Source organism: Cervus elaphus, chromosome 8, assembly GCF_910594005.1.
Source record: "Cervus elaphus chromosome 8, mCerEla1.1, whole genome shotgun sequence".
Classification (NCBI taxonomy): Eukaryota; Metazoa; Chordata; class Mammalia; order Artiodactyla; family Cervidae; genus Cervus; species Cervus elaphus.
The window spans coordinates 53,863,739-53,877,494 of NC_057822.1; positions in this window are offsets into that span (position 1 = coordinate 53,863,739).

Sequence of the window (13,756 nt, forward strand, 5' to 3'; positions counted from 1 at the left end):
AAGAAATAATCCATGCATTACTGGCATGTCAGTGGAAGAAGAGACAGAAAGGACAGAAAGCTATTTTAAAAAATAATGGCTGAGAACTTCCCAAAACTGGGGCAAGATCTGGACATATAAGTTCATAAAGCTCGTAAATTCTCCCAAAATGTAAACCCCAAATGATTTCCTCCAAGAAACATTATAATAAAACTGTCTAAAATAAAAGACAAAGAGAGAACTTTGAAACCAGCAAGAGAAAAGAAACTTGTCACTTATAAGAGAATCCCCATAAGTCTATGAGCAAATTTCTCAGCAGAAACTTACAGGTCTGAAAGAATGAAATGATAAATTTAAAGTGCTGGAAGAAAATAATTCCAACTAAGAACACTTCACCCAGCAAGCATTGTCCTTCAGAATGAGAGATAAAGGCTTCCAAACAAAAGCTGAGGGAGTTCATCACACTAGACTTGCCTTTCAAGAAATGTTGAAAGGAGTTCTTCAAGTTGTAATGAAAGGATGCTAATTAGTAACATGAAAACATATGAACATATAAAACACACTGGTAATGGTAAATATATAGAATACTTCAGTACTGTAATATGGTGGTATGCTAATCACTTTAGTATAGAGGACAGAAGTATTAAAAATAGCTTTAATGACAATAATTTCTCAATAGGTACACAACATAAGACATGTAAATTGTGACATCAAAAACATTAAATAGACCATTATACTTGTAAGATATAAACCTCAGAGTAATCACAAAACAAAAACCTATAGTTGATACAAACAAGATAAAGAGAAAGGAACCATAGTATATCACTCTGGAAAATATTCAATTCACATTGGAAGACAGAAGGATAGGAAGAAAGGAACAAAGGAATTAAAAACAATCAGAAAAAAAATTAACAAGATGTCGTAAGCAACTCTTTACTTATCAAAAATTTAAAAGTAAACTAAAGTATCTAATCAAAGGGCATAGTGTGGCTGTGTGACTTAAAAACAAACTGCTGCCTACAAGGGGCTCACTTCCGCACTTCAGCTCTAAGGACACACACAGGCTCAAAGTGAAGGGGTGGAAAAAGATTTTCCATGCAAATAGAAACCAAAAGAGAGTGGATATAGCAAAGGCTATACTTAGATAAAACAGACTTTAAGTCAAAGACTGTAAAAACAGAAAAGAAAGTTATTATATAATGATAAGGAGTTATTTCATCAAGATGTATTACAATAAACTATAGAAATATATATGCAACCAATGTCAGATTACCTAAATATATTGAGCAAATATCTAAAATATCTAAAGGGAGTAATGGAAAACAATACAGTAAGAGTAGGGGCTCCAAGACCTCATTTTCAACTATGGATACATCATCCAGACAGAAAATCAGTACGAAAATATTGCACATGAACTGTACTTTAAACCAAATGAACCTAACAGACATTGAAAGGTTGTTGCTGAATCACGCAGAGAAGCCGGGGTTCTTGGCCTCTGGAGGAGAAGAATTCAATCCAGGGCCAGAGACGAGGCTTGATGGCTCAGAGCTTTTGGGTAATAAAGTTTTATTAAAGTGTAAAGGAAATAGAGGAAGCTTCTGACATAGACATCAGAAGGGGCAGAAAGAGTACCCCCTTGCTAGTCTTACCAATGGAGTTATATACTCTCCAATGAATCCAAAGAATGTCTGGAGGTTGTAAAGACCTCACCAGACCTACTCCCATAATTTACATTTTAAGATAACGGAATTAGCCAGAAGGTTTAATCCAGAGACTGTTCTCAGGCAGGATACATTATTGTTATACAATCTAAGGAATGTAGAGGAAAAAAAAGTTTGTCCTTTCTTCCTCCTTGAGAATTCCAGACCCCTCTCTCCTTGGGGACCCCTAGACTTCTTATCAACCTGCCTAGGAAATGACTCTCTCAACATGTACAGAACTTTCCATCCAATAGTACCAGAATACACACTCTTCTCAAGCACACACTGAGCATTCTCCAGGATAGATCATATATTAGGACACTAAACAAACCTTAGCAAACTTACAAAGGTTAACCGCATGCTGAGTATATTTTCTGACCACAATGGTATGAAACTAAGAATCAATAATAAAAGAAATACTGAAAAATTTCACAAACATGTGGAAATTAAACAGCATACTCCTAAACAACCAAGGTGTCAAAGAAGAAATCAAGGAGGAAATTAAAAATTTCTTGAAACAAAAGAAAATGGAGACATAACATATCAAAACTTATGGGACACAGCAAAAGCAGTTTTAGGTAGAACTCCTCGTCAGAAGCTGAGAAGGGCCAAATAGTGCCTGTAATACAAGTCATTATTATCCCAACATCCAACACAATACCTGACACATAGTAGGTGTACACTGAACATTTATGGAATGGATGAGTGAATAAATGGATGAGAAATGAATGAGTGAACAAACTAGAAAATATCAAAGTCACTGAAAACACATTTTCAACTATGAAATAAACTTCAAAGACTGTCTTTAAAAATGTATGCAGGGAATGTTTGTGAACACTTAAAATGCCAATCAAGGTGACAGAACAGTCTCAAGGAGGCAGAATTGGCATTTGATTGTAAGTAGAATCCTAATCAAGTATATCAGACTCATGTTTGAAAGAAAACCACATGAATAGAAGTTGATCAACCACATGAGCAGGCGGGCGGGGGGGGGGGGGGGGGGGGGGGGCGGGCGGGAGGGAGGAACAGGATCCCAGAGGAAGAAACATAGAGGAAAAGGAATTCTGACTGAACACTACAATTCTGAATTTCTGGTAACATCATCCCCAGTGTACCTCAAACTGTTCCAGCTGTGGTACATTTCTTGAATCAAATCACTCCTAATATTTGCAGTCCTTGCTCACCAATCTTCTGCCAAACCAGGTATTTTTATTTCTTGATAGTTACTATGCTTCCTGAAATTTGACAAATTCATACATAGGAGACAAGACTCTCTGAGCCAGGTTAATGGCACTGTCTCAGGGTGCTGGCAAAATGAGATTTCTGAGCCCTAGGGTTGAGGAGTAGCAACACCCTGATGGTAGTGAAACCCAAAGAGTGAATGCCACAAGCTGTGGAAAGTGGTTGGTGGCAGGCTAATCTTCTAGAAGTGTCTTCTCTTCCCTGCCAGTGCATTTGCCAATATCATCTGTCCCTCCCAGAGAGCCAGAAGAGCACAAGAGGAAAATGGTGAACACTTAGCAACCAGTGGCTTGTAATAAACACAGAAAAACATCTTGGGGTCCCTTAAAAACGTAAAAAGAATTGTTAAATCTCTGGATTTTTCTACAAAGAAAATAGAAGCAGAACCAAAGAAAATCCATGTTGTATCTATTCCTATGATATGACTCTATACTTTGTTGGGCCTGTGTCTCTGGGAAACTTTGTTTACACCATATTTAGCCCAAATCTAATAAAATTCAAATTCACTTACTATTTGTTTCAGTGCATCTCACCAAATCACCAATTACCTCCAAATCACCAAGGTCACCTTGCCCGTTGATTATCTTGCTATCTCTGAAACATTTGACATTGTAGATCACCAGCTCTTAATGGAAATTTTTTTCTCATTAAGCACAATGATAGGACAACATGCTGTCTCTCTCCCTAGCTCTTCAGTGGCTCCTTCACTAATTCCAGCTTTTCCTCCTTATGCTCAGTGGAATTTGAGTCTTCAGACCTCTTCTCTATCTTTACTCCTGGTGAGTCCTGACCCATTCTGACTTGTTCCACCACACTCAACCAATATTAGGTTATTGAGCAGTCCCTATGTGGTATGCTATCTTCTTCCTCACTGTGACTCAAGCTTCACCCTGACTCATGTCTGGAACATTAGATTCATGCCCTTAACAGAATTTCTGGACATTTATGTGTTGATGGCCTACCTTCACCTCCAACAAGGCACAGTAGTAAAAATGCAAATCAAAATAACTTAAATATAAATGAAAATCATTTGTTCAAGCCCAGGTGTAGAGTAAATTTCAGGATTCTGGCTTCTCTTCTGTCTCCACCTCAATTCTGGCTTGTTCCATAGGTTACATTAATACTCAAGCAGACTATTGGCCTTAGCACCCTCCTCTTAGAACTCTCCACACCATGAGAGCCAAATGGAAGAAGCAAATGTGCAGGCTGAAGCCCAAAGGGGGAAAAAAAAGATGAGTCAGAGGCGCAAAGGGGGGAAAAAATAGATGTACAAGATAAATCACTACCTTGTTCACCCATTGGGACTACAAGAGCAGAAATATTGAAGGCAGGAGGCTGGGCAAACTGGCACAAGTTGTGAGACCCCACGCTATGGCTTGAATCTTATTTCAGTGGATCTAGAACTTCCATAGCCATTCTGTTGTCAGCCACACTGACAGCCCCACCTTGCTCCTACCAAAACAGGCTCTCTTGGTCCTGTGACGTTCTGTTCTGACGTCCTGAGCCCTGTTCTCAGTTGTGGCTGAGTGTAACACATGTACAATAAATCATCTCTCCCGCTGGAAAATCCTCAGGTGGACTTTCTCATGGTAAAAAATGGTTGCAGCAGTCCCAGGACTCAAGTGTACATCTCAGATTACAGAAGATAACCTCTCTTCCACAGCCACTAAACAGAAGCAAGTGGCTTTATCCTGACTGATGAACAGGGTCAGCATCTATCTCTGAATGGTCACTGTGGCCAGAGAAACGCTTTGAAGCTGTTGGTTAGGCCATAGCTCCAGGCTCCTTCCTGACGCTTTGAAGCTGTTGGTTAGGCCATAGCTCCAGGCTCCTTCCTGAATCAGTTACTGGGGTAAAGGGATGTGATTATCATGATTCTGTTCAGTTCAGCTCAGTTGCTCAGTCGTGTACGACTCTTTGCGACCCTATGGACTGCAGTACGCCAGGCTTCCCTGTCCATCACCAACTCCTGCAGCCTGCTCAAACTCATGTCCATTGAGTCAGTGATGCCATCCAACCATCTCATCCTCTGTCATCCCCTTCTCCTCCTGCCTTCAATCTTTCCCAGCATCAGGGTCTTTTCCAATGATTATCATGATTAGCTTAGGCGAAGCAGAGCCTTTCTCTGGAGCAAGCGGTAAGTCAGTCCCTCGAAGAGAATGGCTGCCAACTAATGGGAGAAGGGTAGAACGGATGCCAGAGAGTCAGTCAAGAGTTTTAGCTACATCTTGTTTATTTGGAACCCACAGAGAAAGAAGAATTCTGTACAGTCAAGTTTCCAGACAGCTACAGGTTTACTGGACTCCTTATATATATTAACCGACTTGAGTGACATAGTTCAAAAGTATATTCTTCATATCTGCTATTATTAACAGAAGTATACTGAACATAAAATTAACCATTTAATGATGACTTGAGGTCATGATATTGAAAATTTATTATTGTACCAATTACAATACAGGGACTGATCCCAGGAATTACTGAACTGTGCGTTACTGTCCATGAAATGATACAGAGCACTACACACTTGAACAAATTGTATCTACTTTTTACAACTTTTCTTTCTCTTCCTTTTCTTTCATTTGCTGCTTCTAATCTATAGTGGAATTGGGAACCACATACTGAAGGTTTTAAAACTGCATATAATTTAAAGTAAAAAGAAATCACCTAGGTGGAACTATGCCAGAATGCAAACCATGGTTGCCTGTAGGTAGGGGCATTAACTTGTTTTATGCATCTTTGTTTCCTCATTTTTTCCATAATGATTAAGCATAACTTTTATGATCTCTCTCTCACACACACACAAACACACACAAATACACTTACATGCCACATACACACCCCATACACACACACACACACACATGCACAACTAAAAGTAAATAGGATATGGATGTTGCCTTAAAATTCCCCAAGTGGAAAAATGTCCCAGCTACTAATTCTTCCAGCCTGTGACAGATCGTCTAGCAGATTTCAGGCCTTGTTGTTGATTCTCTGTTGCCTGGTGTGTTCTGGGTCAGGGAATATATACGCTTGAGGAGAAGAGATTATAGAAATGTCAAAACATACCAAGGGGAAGGTCAGCTACCTACCCGCTGTGAGGCTTTGACCCAGCAGCTCCCCACCAGCAGGGACCGGCCCCCAGCCTCACAGACAGGGAAGACCAGTTTCGCTGGTGCCTGGGGCTGCACGGTTAACGAGGGTGATGACTCAGCGCCGTGCAGACTCACGCCCGACATGTGTGCTCCTTGCCCAGAACATCAGTTTAGTGACAGACAATGAAAAAAGATCTGCTACTCAAAAGGAACTTCTCTCCTGGCATAGAAACCATACGGGGAGCCAAAGTATATTTAGAAAATTGATTTGGTGGGCATAAAATTAGAACAAATTATGAAGTGCCATAAGGTTAAAATAGGCTGGTACATCCATCCATCAACAGGCTGGGATCACAGCTGCCAATCACACCAGACTGTCTAAGGCCTCAGACCATTTCAAACAATGCTTTTTGGACACTGCCAAACTTTGTCTTCATGGCTCACCATTTTATTTGTTTCATTACCACATAACCCCCTTTCTAATGAGCCATTCTTTCTTTAGATGAGCTAATAGAGTCACAAGCTATGGATAAAGATTATTGCTCTTAAAGTTACTTATCATACTTCCCTCTAAATATAGCTCTTTGAGAGTAGTTTTCAACTTCCAGGGCTACCTCATGGTTATCCCCCACTCTACATACTACATTCAGCTTCTCAGAGAACTGAAATCCAAATCGAAAAGAATTCAAATAAACATAAAACCAAACTCACTGTCTTACCCACAGCTCCTCCACCAAACCAAATCAGTTCTCAAAACTAAGTTATCTTTTTAAAAGCATAAAAGCTCTTCTTTGACTTTTCTTTCCCTGTTGCCCCTTATTCTTGAGGTGGCAAGTCTTGTTTACTCCTCCTTCTCAATGTCCTCCCCTGTCCATTGCTTAATTTCCATTCCCATTGCCCCACTTTTTTTGGAAAAAAAAAAAAAAAAACTCAACCTTAATTACTGCCAACAGTCCAGTAATTCCTTTCCTTTTCTTCCTATTTCCTCTCTTTTCCTCTCATCTGCATATTATCACCCTATTAATCTTCTAGAAACTTTCTCAAAATATTTAAGGACTCTTCATGACACAAAGAATGAAGTGCAAATGCTCTGGACTAGTGGTCAAAGTTCTCCCAAGTTTGGTCTTTATGTTTAGCTTCGCTTTCTGTAACCCCTCAAGAAGGATCTGCATTTTAGCCTTTGTACACTCACTGCGGACAAATGAAAAAGTCAAATACAGACAGTGCTTATGTTTTGCAAGGCAAACCTATAGAGAAGAAGTCTTAGAAATAAACACCAATAGATACAGTGTGCAGATTTTCATTTTAACCTAGTCAACTTTTTAAAAACATTTCCTGTGTTTACGTTCACAGACACATACACACTTTCATAGAACCATGGCAAGTTACCAGGTGATCAACAAGTATTCACAGCTACAGTCATGCTTTTGAAGGAAACCTAAACTTGTCCAGTGTAGGCCTTAATCCAATAACAACTTCAGACAAGAACTGCATAACTCATATTGACTTGTGACCTACCATCATTCAGAAATATCCTGGAACGTAACTATCTCAGACATTTTACATGATAGAAATTCTGCTCATTTCTAATGCAGGATGTGACCTTGAGGGACATAACACGATCCATCAGGTTTGATCACCTTTCAGTAAGAACCCAATACAAAGTGATCTGAGCAATAAAGGGGATATTTTGACTCATGCAACTCAAAACATGGTAGGGTTATACCCAAGTATTCAAATATGAACACAGCTCAACTCTGCATTTCCTCATGCTTTATTCCCCAGTAGATCCTTTCCAGAAAGAAGGAAAGATAGTCACCAGCAGCTCCAGTCTTAGCAACCCCAGCAAAAAGATGGTGTCACTTTCCCAATGGTGTCAATAAACATGCTAGGGTGGATTCTTCTCGGGTCAGCCTGTGCCCATTAATGAACCAGTCACTGTGGCAGGGGAATACATTGTCTTGATTACCCAGGACTGTCTCCCATACTCCCGCTTCCTGCTGAAGACACAGGCTGGGGTCAGCCCCACTGTACTACATGGATTGAAAATGGAGGAAATGTGGTTATCCCAAGGAAAATCAAGATGCTGTTGTCAGAAGAAGTGAGAACAGATATGAAACAAACAGGTTAATACTAGGAGTAGATTCTTGCATTCATGGGCATGCCTATTATCTACTACTATCATATATTCATTAATGAGTCCTGCAACCTTATAATCAAATTTTAAGATTAACTTTAGTAATTTGCATCAATATTTTTAATATACATACCCTCAACCCGGCAATTCTATTTCTAGGAATAATAGCTATGCTATGAAGTGTTTTCCTACATGCCCTCCACTGGCCTGTGTACATTGCAAATGTTATTTTATTTATTAATACAGAACTCTAAGATGGAGTGGTATTATCTCTATCTTTGAGCTGAAGAAATTGGGCTGTTAAGGTACTTACACAAAGTTGCACAGATAATAAGAGATAAAGTCAGAAGTCTGCCTTCAAATCTTTACCACTATTAGTTATTTCTCAGCAGTCTCTGTGGCATATAGTCTCATGAATTTATTCTAAGCAAAAATATGACAGGTGAGAAAAGATGAATATCCCAAGAGGTTATTTATAAATATTTGTCCACAGAACTCAAATGTGAAATAAAGTTTCAATAAATTATATCAACCTAGATGTGTCCCCTCATTATCTGTAAATATATACTAAGTTTCTACTTTATAAAATGATAAAAGATTAATGACTCTTAGGGGGATGGCTGTGAAATGACAATTTTGTTCAAACCCGCTATCTAAGCCACGGAAGCACGCACAGTCAAGGTTAATCAAACACAATAAGGCCTTGTGCATTGTTCATATCTATCACCGTGTCAGTTTACCATTTAGGAAGAAGTTGGATACTTAATCTCTACAACAAATCAAAATATATCTTTATATATTATAGCTGTCTACTGTCAGGCCACAGAGAGTTTTAGGCTAAATTATTTAACCTTGATGACACTCAACACTGGAACATTCCATCAGATGGAAAAGTGAGTGGCTTGGAAACCCAGAGAGCTACTGGTTTTACCTCTCGCACCAAAGAATGAGAAGCTTCTGTTAGCAGTCAGAGACATTCACTCTGCCCTAGTCCTCAAATCATAGCAAAAGATAGGGCAGGACAGCAATGGCCCTGAAGCTCACAAAGAGCCTAGACCACTCTAAGGATGGCCGGAAACATAGCCACATTGGTCTAGGGTTCTGACAGTTGCCTGGACTAGCTGGCATGAGGGGGGAAACTCAATACTTAGAACTCCGTAACACACAGAAATTTTTGATGATCAATTAGTTTATAATCCCCCCCTTCTATTTACCATACCTCTATTTCTCATTATCCTCAGGAATATATCCCTGGTAAATAGAGCCCTAAAACACTCCTGAAAAGCACATGAAGGAGAGGCTCATTTGCACAAGAGTAATGATTTAGTCCTGTGAACTTTTCATTTGCATAATCCCCTTTCCTCCCCACCTCCACCCTTTGTAAAGTTCTTTGATATTTTTTCCTCCAAATGACGTGGGTTGGGGAAAAGAATTAAGCAAGCATCAAAGTTCTCGCTCCTGTGTTCTCAGCTATTACATTAATCTTTAAGGTTTTTCTCTCTCATTTATTAAAAATCAGTGACTCATCCAACTTTACACATAAATTCACATCAAAGTTAATTAGAATCTTGGTAAGGCTAATGTTTGTCTCTTCCTTTATTAATTCCTAGAAGCTTGAATCAAGGCTTTGCATGTGACTGTGGAAGAAAGGAAAATAGAAGCCAGTGGAAGTAGACTGACCTGCCAATGCTTCACAGGCAGTGTTCGCATGGCTGGGTTCAGAGTCGGGCCCAAGGTCACTTGCTCTGAAGGAGGACCAGGCCTCCACGTAGCCCAGCTGATGGTCAGGACAGCCTCCTCTGGAACTGGGGTGAACTCTGACACCAATATGAAAGAGGGAAGATGGCGGTAACAATTAAATAACGGAGGACAGAACGTTGCCTGCTGAAGAATTTTTCTCTCCCTCCTCTGTGATCAGAAAAAGCAGCCAATCGTTCTTGTATATTGACTTTCTCTTCTTCCTTCCTATAAAGTTAAAATTATATATATATATATAATGCAACTTTACAGAACTTCTACAAGAAGCGGGGGGAATAACTGCAAGGGGTAGGGGGGGTACAAGATGGAAATGATTATACAGCAAGACATTTCCACATTTGGAAACGCATACCAAAAGCATTTCCATACCTGAAAACAGAATATAGAATACATGAGTAGGACAGGGGGCTCAACCTAATGTACTTATTAGTGAGAAACTGACAGCACCTGCTCTGGGATTTTTTTGCATATTAGTTTTGCTTTTAGGAGGTTTTCATGAAAATCACATAAAACAAACTGAGAACACAAACTTTCTTCCCAAACCATTCTTGAAAGTCTTCCAAAGCATTTTCTTATTTTAAAAACTTAGTTGCTTTATGTATTAACATTCCAAAGTCTAAAGAATATACAACAGGAAAGTAAAAATCTCATACTAGTGCCCCATAATAAGAGGCTTGAATCATCCACAGATAAGACACGTTTTTGTCGTTGTTCAATCACTAAGTCGTGTCCAACTCTGTGTGACCCTATGGACTGCAGCACACCAGGCTCCCCTGTCCTTCACTATCTTCTGGAGTTTGCCCAGATTCATGTCCATTGAGTTGGTGATGCTATCTAACCGTCTTATCCTCCGCCATCCCCTTCTCCTTTTGCCTCCAATCTTTCCCAACATAAGGGTTTTTTTGTTTTTTTTTTTTTTTTCCCAATGAGTCAGCTAAAGTTTTAGGGCATAATAAACTTATTTCACATTAATACATTTGGAACTACTCTTTATAAAGCCATATCATTCCATGCTATATGTAAGGAGATAATTTGAAGTCCTAGAAAAACTTAAAACCCAAAGAGTTAATACTGAGCTTAACCCACACTGGAGGACTGATGCAGGCACTTCAGCTCCCACCTGAGAGTTCCAGCAAACTCCACCCCAGCCCAGCGGCCACCACTGCTCTGGGTGTGCACCTGCTCCCCGCTAACCCTTGGCCCACCAACGAACACCCTACCAGCTGGCAGCCCCCTGAATCCTTGGTGAGTACTGAGGATAAAAAACTTCTCCGTCCTTTGGCCTGAGGACAGGCTAGAGGAACCTGTCTGACCCCTTGCTAGAGGAATCTCAGCAGCGCCCGGTGGTGATAACAATTCAGTGCAGCAGCACGTCCCCTTATCTCCTCAGCTCTCTCCTTCCCCAGGATCCAGCCAGCAGTGAAGGATACTTTCTGAGAACAATCATGGCATTGTATTCAGTGCTTCCTACCTTAACCCTGAGGACGAAGACTTTCTTCCAGGTCACTTTCCACGTGCTCAGATTCTTTCCTCCCAGGAAGTTTCTGACCCTTTCCCACCACCTTCCTCTCCCCTTCAAAACAAGCGTCAGGCAGTCTCACCAGCTTGTCCAGAGCTGATGCTCCTGAGCCCCAGCTTAAGCTTACTTCCCAGGAGGCTCTTCTGCCTCCAATGAACAAGAAACCCAGGCAAGCCGAAACCCCAGAGGAACTGATAGTTCCAAGGAAGAGCCCAGGAAGAGGACAGGGAAGGTAAGAGGCAGAATCAAGAGCACTTTCAGTCCTACAGAGAGACAGCCACAAGATTGCTTTGGATCACTGGGCACTGGGAAAGACTGAAGGCGGGAGGAGAAGGGGGCAAGAGGGTGAGATGGTTGGATGGCATCACCGACTCAATGGACATGAGTTTGATTAGGCTCCGGGAGTTGGTGATGGACAGGGAAGCCTGGCGTGCTGCAATCCATGGAGTCAGAAAGAGTTGGACACAACTGAGTGACTGAACTGAACTGAATGGATGCTTCACTCCATTACACAGTATGGCTAAAATGTAGGGCTGGGGATGGGCACAAATACATTGTCACACAAGAGAAGGTAAATCAGACTTGGGTTTGAAAATTTACATAGACAAGTTCAAGTACTTGTGGCAATTCTGCCACATTTCTACTCGTGACTGTTTAGTCTCTTTGAGACATGAAAAGGTTGTTTTCTAGCATCCTTTGGCCCTTCCTTCCCTAGATGCTACATTTAAACTTTCTCTTCACTTTCCAATGCTGAACCCACCTGCTCTTAAGAATCTACTGTTGTTTTATATGAAACAAAATGATAACCATTAAATTTTGACACATCCTCTGTGCAACACTATTTCAACACCAATCAATGAGACATCTGTTGTGATTCAATATGTGTAACAGAAATCATCAAGAGGAGCCAAGTTTTATACAGGGATAGGATCTAAAGTCAGCATGTAAAATCAAACCATGTAGCAGCTAAAGTTGTTAACCCCTTAATTTAGAGTGCATAACGTTATGTATACTTGCCCTACTTGGTAATATATATCACTTTCAAATGATTCCATTTAACATAAGTGACATGAAGAACATAATTTTCAATATTGTTTAATTTTGTAAGAAAAGAGAGTGAGAAGCTGGTATTCTTCATCGAGTTCTGAATGAGGTAGCTTGTTTGCATTTAGAGTACACATTCTATTAAAAAACAAACAAAAAATGAAACCGTGTCTTTAAGGGCTAGAATCCCACAGAGCAGCAAGATGTTGCTCTCTGAGAATCACACAAGAGCTGAGACAGCGCAGGGGAGCAGCAGTTGTTGGTGTCATGGTGGATGCACTATTAAAATGAATACTTTTGTCTTTAGCTCACTTCTCTTGCTTTTACTGTTGTGGAGGCTGTTGGTTTGCTAAGCCAAGCACTTTTAGACAAATTCCAATAAATTAAATGTATATGTATATGTGTATGAAATGCAACCCCACTGTAGAGGAAAAAACATATATCAGGTTGATTACCCAGTAGAGTTTACTTATTTGCCTATTTAAGCAAAATATGAAGTTTGACTCCTTTTTACTGGGCGACTAAATCTCCTACTGCCACTGCTGCATGCAAAAAAGATGCCCATATTTACACACGAACACATAGCATACTGCCACCACTGAGGGGGCAGACTATGACACATCTCCCTCCAAAATCTCCAGTCAAGTTTTCATCAACATTGTCCCACAAGTCGTCAAACACCCTGGCATCTACAACCCTCATCCCACCTTGCCTTGTGGCCAGATGTCTCATCTACTTCCTTGAGTCCCTGAGACACTTATGTTGTACCCCCAGTGACTGTGCGCGCTGCACTCCCCTGGGGCCCCACGCAGCCTGCCCTGGGGCCCACGCAGCCTGCCCTGGGCCTTGGCCCTGCTGCCCTCGCCATGACCAGCGCTTTGGCCTTCATCACCTTTCTGCCCCCAGCACTGTGCTAGTCTCAGCTGTTGCTGCATTTGCTGAGGGAACAGTTCTGCTGGCTGCCTCTCCCCACAAAAGGCAAGAAACAGAGGAAAGCAAAACATTCTTGGCTACCAGTCAGCTCTCTCCTTCAAGAGTTCAAGGTCTGAATTTCTGGGTTATAAGGAATCAAAGATACCACCTTAGGAGGGAAGAAGGGACCTTGTCAGCAGAGGGCATATTTCAGGTTGGTTGATGATGGGAAAATCATTAACATGAAACAATAACAACAAACAATCACATAGCACTTAGAAAAAACACTCTAGGCATTAAATGCTTAGACACACATTAACTCATTTCGAACAATTATTTTGGTCTCTTTCAATGCTAAGAACATGTTGGC